We start from the raw sequence: 10020 nt of genomic DNA on the forward strand, positions 1-10020 counted from the left end.
CATCGACACTCTCATAAAATTCTCTAGTAATCCTTCCCCTTCTTGGGTTACACCAATTATCAATCTACTTATGATGCGACGAAATTTTTATTTAAAATTAAATAATATGTATGACGAAAAAAACTATTCTGAAAATTCACAAAACCATCATTTAGTACGTAACTAACTCGACAACTATATTATTGAATATTCAACTGTTATATTTAAACATATTATTTATTGTTAAACTAATCATTTTTTACAATTAAACTAGACTAGACCACAAAATTTTATTTATTTCAATTATGCATTATTGTATAATTTTGTTAAGATTAGTCTTCATTAAACCTAAAGTTAAACCCTGCTTAAATCTTAAAACTCACCCATTATTATTAAAGAATTAAAAAACATATATTTAAAATTTAAAATTTATAATATATAATTAATAAAATTAAAAAATTAAATTATTTTAATTTCTAATAAGAGATTTAATAAAAAATAAAGTTAGAAAATTAGGCTATATTCTTAAGAACAAAACTAATACACATTTTTTTTTTTTGTGAATAATTATTTTAATTAAAATTAAAGTCAAAATATCAAAATTAATTAAGAAAATATTGATTTGGCCCTAAACAAATTATTTAACAACCAAATTTATAGTAATATTAATAACTTAATAAAAATTTAATATAAATTATTTTACAAATTTAAATTTTATTCGAAATTTACAATTAACCAAACCCCTGTGAACCAAAGCCCCGACCACACCGCATTTAAACCCTAATTGTGATTATTATTAATTTAATTAAAATTATATATTATTATCTAATTTTATTAAGATTATACATTTAAAACCCCCATTGTACAAAATAATTTTATTTAATCTTACTAAAATTATTTAACTATATTATTAATATTAATAAGATAAAAAATTTAAATAATACTAAATATAAAATTAAAATTTATTAATAATTTATTTTTAAAACACTCACCCGAACCCCTAACCGGCCCCATTTTATTATTTAATTATAATTTTTAATAATTAAAATTAAATTTTTAATTTAAATTTAACATTAATTAAACCTCATATATCTTATATATCCCAGACATGTAAGAAAATTATATAACTCTTCAAACTTTGCCATTAATTTTTGGCATCGCAATTCACTATATTTTAAAATGTTGAGTATGAGATAAATTAATTTGATACTTCATAACCCTCATAGTCAACATGCCAAACATAAATGAAACTCCACACCTAATGCCAAACATAAATTAATTTATGAATTTTGTGCAAGCAATTGCATTATAGTGGGATCAACATGAAATATTCCATATTCGATTCTAGCACTTGTCGTGCCAGTGGCTAGAGTATTGAATTAAATGATTACATTACAAATTAAATCATTTTTGAGCTACAAATTAAATCACATCATAAATTTTAAATTAAAAAATTCAAGAATCCATTCATTTAATGTTTTCATTTTAATTCTAATGTTTAGTGTTTTGATTTTTCTTTAATTCTAATTTGCCCAAATAATATTGATTAAACTTTCAACGACTTAAAAACTATACAAAATCACCTAATATACATATATTATTAAAAATTAAAACTCCTATTCTTATTATTCATTTTATGTGTCAAAAAAATGAAATTAAAAACAATTTCATCCAAAAAAATTAAAAATAAAAAAAATTATGTTTTAACTTAGAAACAAAAAAAAATTCCAGACGAAATTTTACTCAAAAAATTTATTTTTTTAAAATTTATTTAAAATCATTATAAAATTTATATCTATTTTTAGATTGAATAAATATTTTTTATATTAAAAATAATAATTACAAAAAACTCTTATATTTTTTGATTTACAATTTTTTTATCTATTTAAAATATCATCTACCTATTTTTATTCATTTCTCATCTTCCTTACAATCTAAAATCTAACATATAAAAGGCACAAGGAGAAGAAACTCTAATTTTTTCTCTATTAAAACTCTTACAAATTATTTAATTTCCTATATTAAAACTCCTATTTTTATTTATTTCTCCTATTTTTAATCATTTTACTAATTATTTAATATAATATTTTTTATATTAAACTTTTATTTTTAATTTAACCCCCCCTCTACAGCCGCCCCTCCTCCCAAGTCACTTTTAACTATATATTATTTTAAATTTAATTTATTTATTTAGATCACAAAATACATAATAATAATTTATACAAAATATATCATCAACCCTTCCCCCCCCCTAACGGCCGCCCCTCCCCCCTCCCCCTACATAGTCACTAAATTTTTAATTATATATTATTTTAAATTTAATTTATTTATTTAAATCACACAATACATAATAATAATTTATAAATAAGAACAAAAATAATACTAACAAATATTTAAAATTATAACAGAAATAATACTAACAGATTATTTATAACAGATTATTTAAAAATCTGTTAGAAATAATACTAAAAGATTTATTATTTCTATTATAAATAATACTAACAGATTTGTTATTATTTCTGTTATTATTTATGTTGTAAATAGAATATTATTTATGTTATAAATATAAATTTGTTAGTATTATTTCTGTTATAAATAAATCTGTTAGTATTACTTTTGCGAATACTTATCAACAGAAATAATCATAAATAAACAGATTATATTCATTACTTGTCGACGTTCGATTTCGGCCGACCGTGATTCGTTTTGGGCCGCGGTGAGTCAATCCAAAAAAATGCCGAGAAGGAAGGAAAACCTCCCTTCCCCAAAATTCCAAACGTGTACACCAGACTCTTTTACGTGGTTCGGCCATAACGATGCCTAGTCCACGGCCGCCGTCTGATTATTCTCTCAGAGTGGCGGTATCTGATTGTTTTTTTTGTCCCTGCCCCTCATGGTCTCTTTGATTCCCATTTATATTGAGGGGCTTTTACAATTTAGATAATATATAAAAATACAGTGATTGCATAATGGGGGACAAACAGTTCTTATCGCCTTCAGTGGGATTCTCATTACGAGGGGCATGGGCTGTTACAGATAAAGTGATTAGACCCTACCTCTGACTTCTCAGCAGCTTTGCCACTCATGCGAGCTGGAGGTTTTAGGCCAGCGACCTGGATGGGCCAGCGATCTGGAGGATATTTCAGGAGCTCGTTAGTCGATTGCTTGGAGCTCGTTGGGGGATTACCGGGAGCTCGCCATATGCTCGCTTTACGAGCTCCGGATCTTTGGTGGAGGCTGGACTTTCCTTGACGAGGTCGTCCGGGCCTTCTTGGCCTTGGGTGATTGGGCCGGTCTATCGGACCGAGTCTGGCCCATGCGGGATGGTGCGGGAAATACATATAACATTACTTAACAAATATTAACATTAATAAATAAGAGTTAATTAATATTATAATAAATATTAACATTAACAGTTAATAAAAATATTAACGTTAACAACATTAATAGAAATACTAATATTAACAACTATTTATAACTTAACAATTAATCAAATAATGCCTATTATGTAAACAGTTAACAGAAATATTAATATTAATAACATTAACAACTATTTACAACTTAATAATTAATCAAATAGTAACTATTATGTAACAAACATTCAATATTATAATTTAAATTTTAAATAATTAACAACTAAAAATAAAAAACACCTTCAAATCTTGATGAGCTTTAAATGTAAATCACACTAAAATAAAATTACTATCACGATTTCAGTGAGAGTGAGACAGTGAGGAACGAAGAAGAGATAAATAAGAGGAAACGAAATTAGGAGGAAAGGCATACTTGATGAAATTACAGAGAAGAGATGAGAGGATCGAATGGGAAAAGGGAGGGGGGAAGCTTTAAAGGGAGGGGGAGGGGGAGGTCGGGTTGGGGGGGGGGGGCGAGCAGTGCTCGTCGTTGCCTCTAGGGCGCAGTGCACTGTGCCCTATGTTTATTCTAAATATATTAATATATATTGATATATATTAATTAATTATTTTAAATTAATATATATTCTTTTAAATTAATATATAAATTTAAAAATAAATATATATTTTTAAAATACTTTAAAATATAATTAATTTATAGTTATTTAATTTTACAACATTAAACTAATCAAGAAAAAAATATTTTACAATCAAGAGAGAAGACAAATGAAAAAAAATAATAAAAATAAATCAATTAAAATTATTTAAAGAATAATGACCAAAAAATAAATAAAATATTTTTTGAGAATTTGTAAATTTATTATTAATTGTAGAAGAAGAGATAAATTTTTTTTTTATTTTTTAAATGATTAATAATATTTATGTTATAAATAAATATAATTTTACTAATTAATTTAAATTAAAAATTACTAAAATTTTGTAAACTAAAAATGATTAGTATTTTGAGAAGAAACTAAAATCAACAATCATTTGCGACGGACAGTCACCCATTGCAGATGGAGAATTAGTGCCGAGTGATTGTTAGTCGCTGGAAAATAAATTTTTAAAAATTAATTTTTTTTTAATTAATAAAATTAATATAGTTCTTTTATAGATATTTGATTTTACGACTTCACATTAATTAAAAAAATAAGTATAAAAGATAAAGAACTAAGGAAAAAAAATAATAGAAATAAAATACTAAAGAGTAATTATTTATTCCAAGTGCATTTAATGCAGATCAACTATCTTCAGTAGTTCAACTGTCAACTATAAATACTTAGATGCTGTAGCATTAATTAATTATGGGGTTATAGAACATTCATTACAAGTGTTCAAGTGTTCTAACTTACGAGTTCTTATATTTTATCTCTAATGCTTTAAATTGACACAATTTTTTAGTTACTATTGTTACATTCATTATTACATGTTTATTTTGTAAGTCTTCAATCAATTGAGAAATATTGTCACTAAGAAGTTTAATTCTCCTATTAATTATCTCAATTGAGAAATATTGCATTTTCAGATCAAATTTTTATTAATATTTTGTTAAACGTTAATTTCAACAACATTACTAAATTGCTGAATTATATAGTATGACATCATATAGTTAATGATGAAATTTAAAATAAGTGAAACGTATGTATCATTTAAATATCGTGGTTATTATTTTTATTTTATTTGCATATTATTCATTTAAAAAATGGGTATTCATTAAAGGATAACATATTACTCAACAATGAAGATCAATATCTTTAAAAAATGTATGTGCATATAGGGCACATTTAGATTTTAATTTATGTACTATTACGTTTTTTTTGTACAATCATTTTAATTTTTTGTTTTTTAATTACACTTATTTATTTATATTTTTAAGTTAAATTTTTTTTATATATGTATTTTTAATTTAATTCAACCACTTTACTTTAATGTGTAAAAAAAGAAAAAGATAAAAACAAGTAAATAGATGTAATCAAAATAACGTAATATATCAGTTATCACAATTAAAAATGTATATTTAAATAAATTACGTCAACAATATAAATTTAATTATTAAAATGTGAAATTAAAGTTCAAATTTCATATTTTATAAATTTTTTTCAAATTTTTACACATTTTTTAAAGTGTAAAAATTATGTTTTGAAATTACAAGTTTTTTATTTTATTTTCTTTTTTTCTTGTGACATATTTATTCTATTGCTAAAGTTTGTTATTTTTTTATTTTTTTAGTGACCAATTCCTTCGCTAAATTCAGTGCATGCCCCAAAATTGAACGCGTGCCAGGTCCTATCCTTCCCTCATGAGTACGTCGCGTGGCAGCGCTGGGATATTAATCCCAGCAACAATTAAAAGTATTACACCTTGGAATCGGACTACCAAAGTTTTGCGACAAATGCGTTCCCATCGCTAAAGTTTTGTATTTTAAATTTATATTTTTTTTCTTTTTTTGCAACGGAGATGCATTCTCGTTGCTATTTTTTAATTTTAAATTTATTTTTTTGATTCTTTTTTAAGAGATTTGCTCGCCACATGGCAGCTCTGGAATATTACTCCCAACTATTATCTCAGACTCTTTACTGGATTCGAACCCCCAACCTCTCATAATCAAGTTTCGCGTATGCGTTATTAATCTGGAAGTCTTCTTATTTATTGATGTATATAAAATATATTTATAGTATTCTCTTCCATATATTTCAAAATTATATTTATACACCAAAATTTCTCAAATTTATTTAATGATATTAATTTTAGTATTAGTGTTAGTAAAGGGAAATGAATATTAATTTTAATTTTATTTAATTATTAATTCAAATAAAACTTTATTAATTATTATATTAGCATTAAAGAATTATGTTATGTTTAAATGTAAAGTTTTTAATTAAATTTTTAACTTTTTTTTTATTTTTTAGCGATGGGGTTAACCAGCCGCTAAATTTTAATTTTAATTTGAATTTTTTTTTATAATTTCTTTTAATTTTTCGCGACGAGTTTGGCCCGTTGCTAAATTTTAATTTTAATTTGAATCTTTTTCAATTTTTTTTATTTTTTAGCAACAAGTTCAGTCCCGACGCTAAATTTGAATTTTTTTAATTTCTTTTTTAAATTTGAATTTAGCGACGGGGCCAAACCCGTCGCTAAATTTGAATTTGAATTTGAATTTTTTTTAATTTCTTTTATTTTTTAGCGACGGGTACGGCCCCATCGCTAAATTTGATTTTAATTTAATTTTTTTTATTTTTTTTATTTTTTAGCAACGGGTATATCCCCATCGCTAAATTTTAATAAATTTTCTTTTTTTTAATTTTTTTTATTTTTTAGCGACGAGTTTGGCCCCGTCGCTAAACTTTAATTTTTTTTTTTTTTAGCGACGGGTTTTGTCAGGGCCCGCTTCTGGATATACCTGCTAACATAGGACATCCGAAAGAGAGTTATTTCAAAATGGATTACAGAAACAAACATAACCAAAAACTTCATATAATAAACAAGCTCATTTCCAATATGAGTGATAACCATTTTTACAACATTTCTTAAGGCTTTTAAAGCCATATACTTCTCAAAATAAACAAAGGTGCCATTAATCATATAAGAATAAATAACATTCGACACCAGCCCTCAACACAAATCCCAAAATCTTTAGGTTGGGAGAAATCTCTGTACACATCTACAATCAACTTCATGCCCCACTAAACTCCCCTTCTGCTATAGATTTTTCCTTATCTGGAATGACAACAAAGCAAACAAGTGAGCCACAAGGCTCAGCAAGCATAAATATAGCAAAAGGAGATGATGATACAATCTCTGCCTGAAAGCATGCATAAGATAGGAATCAATGGAATACCACTACCCAACATTTAGCACAAAGCATTTAATCATGCCTTCTACATTATTAATCCCTCAATAATTCGTATCTCCATACTTAACAACAAGACACCCATGAAACTCATAGAGCGATATTCGCACAATTTAATTAATGGCATAAAAACCCATTTCTTTCCATATGTGACTCATGGCACAAAAAGCCACTAACTCATGCTCGTGCAATTTTATATAATGATAGAAAATGCATACGCCGCATTGGCCCTCTAGGCCTCCACATTCATGACAAGAATGCATACATATATATCAAATCCATCAGCCACTATAGTGGCAGGACCATCACTTGTCGGGTTTATGGCCACCTCACCCGCGCCAGGCGCTCATTGGGATATCCTGTCTCACACTTGTGGAACTTAGCCACCGTGCCAAAATAATTGTAAGAGGCACTAAGATAATGATATCAATGCATCACACAAGATAAGAGAGTTCCGCGGACATGCCAACCAAAAGCATAACGCAACAACTTCCCAAAACATGATCGTTATGGTTAATATAGATTTAGAGAAGCCTTAACCTACTCAAACCATATCCAAAATATATCATATTATATATCAAATTAAATCCCTTGAAGTCTAGTTTATGACTTTTCAAATGGATCGCAATTCCGAGTTCTACGTCAAAAGCTATGATCGAAAAAGCAAAGCATGCGCAGAGTAGCCAAAGCTGCGACCGAGTCGACTCGGCAAAAATCCGAGTCGACTCGACCCTAGTCGACTAGCCCAAAACTGAGTCGACTTGACCTCTTGGATGAGTCGACTTGGTCGAAAATGGCCAAAAAGACCCAAAAAACACAAGCTTCGGCCGAGTCGACTTAACCCCCAACCAAGTCGACTCAGTGTAACCTGAAATACACCAAAAGTATACAAAAACACCTACAAACACCCATGGAAAATCTCCTAACCCCCAAGTTGCCATTCCATGAAAGAAAAATGGGGAAGAACAAGCCCCATAGAGACTCAAAAACAAGACCCATGGACTTCCTTGAAAGAAACTCACCTTTAAGAAAAGATGAAAGCCAACCATTTAACTCAAGCTTTTCAAACACCATTTGAGGATATGAATATATATATAACTTGGATCACTCATATAAATATAGCTTGTGATGATGGTTTTTGGGACCGACCACCACGTGCCACCTCTGCGACTGGACCTCGGGAACGGAACCTCGGATTTGGGGATGTCGGACCTCGGGTGTAGGACCTGCAAGACAATGGAGGGCCAGGGCTTGGAGATGGATGCTTGCCTTAAAATGGAGAGACCTAAAGAATGAATAAGCTTGCTTCTAGGTTGAAGACCCACCACTTGAGCTTGCTTCCCAATCAACAAAGGAAGAAGAAGAAATGAAGAAGATGAAGAAAAGAAGCAAGAGGGCTGCCGAGAGAGAAGAAATGAAAGAGAAAGAAGAATGAAATTGAAGCTTGGAGAAGAAGAGAACAAGAGGGTATGGCCACCCCTCTTGTCCATCACCAACCCCCCACCAACCTTGCTTTATTTTCCAATTTTGCCTCACATACAAATCACACACAACACTTTATGAAGCCCTTTTTTGGACTTTTAATTTAATTTTCTTTTCCTTTCCAATTTCTTTATTCATTTCATTATGCAATTTACCACATTGTCCTTCTCTTTTTCTCTCACCACATACAAAAGATATGCTCTCTTTAGACATTTGCTTCTTATTTCATTTCCTTTCTCTTTTACTTTAATCAAACATTTTACACACAAAATTATATATAATAAAATTCATTATCAATACCCACTTGTCTACATGGACCAAGCCCATACAAGGCCCATAAGTTTAATTTAAATCAATCACTTTTATTGGCCCTCTCCATTATTGGCCCAAACCCATTAAATTTAAATTTCTCAAGCTTCCACTTTTATTGGGCCTTTTAACCCTTGGCCCAAAACCCATTGCACAATACACATAACCCATATCTTAAATATTCACCTACACACTAATTCACTTATTTTCATTTTCTCAAAAATAATACTCTCAATAATTGCCTCTTTATCAATACCCAAAATTTTTATACATTTTTCCCACATCTCTTTAATTCATATTTACCCAAATTTAGCATTTCACTAATGGCCTCATGGATTACAATGCTTCAAATGCTCAATTCAACAACTAATATTCCCATAAAATAATTCCTTCATTAATTTCTTTTATTTTTTAGCGACGGGTATATCCCGTCGCTAAATTTTAATTTTAATTTGATTTTTTTTAAAATTTCTTTTCTTTTTTAGTGACGAGATAGGCCTCGTAGCTAAATTTAATTTTTTTTAATTTCTTTTGTTTTTTAGCGACAGGTTTATTCTCGTCGCTAAATTTTATTTTTAATTTTAATTTTTTTAATTTCTTTTATTTTTTAGTGATAGGATAGGCCCCGTCGCTAAATTTAATTTTTTTTTTAATTTCTTTTATTTTTTAGCGACAGGTTTATTCCCGTCGCTAAATTTTATTTTTAATTTTAATTTTTTTAATTTCTTTTATTTTTTAGCGATGGGTTTATTCCCGTCACCAAATTTTATTTTTAATTTTAATTTCTTTTATTTTTTTAGCGACGGGTATATCCCCATTGCTAAATTTTAATTTTTTTAATTTCTTTTCTTTTTTAACAACGGCCTGTCCGTCGTTGATTTCGTCACTAAATTTAGTGACGGGTTGTCCGTCGCTAATTCCGTCGCCAAATTTAAAAAATATTTAAAAAATTAGTGATGAAAATTCCGTCGCTATCCATCGCTAATT

Source organism: Diospyros lotus, chromosome 12 (genome assembly GCF_014633365.1).
Source record: "Diospyros lotus cultivar Yz01 chromosome 12, ASM1463336v1, whole genome shotgun sequence".
NCBI lineage: Eukaryota > Viridiplantae > Streptophyta > Magnoliopsida > Ericales > Ebenaceae > Diospyros > Diospyros lotus.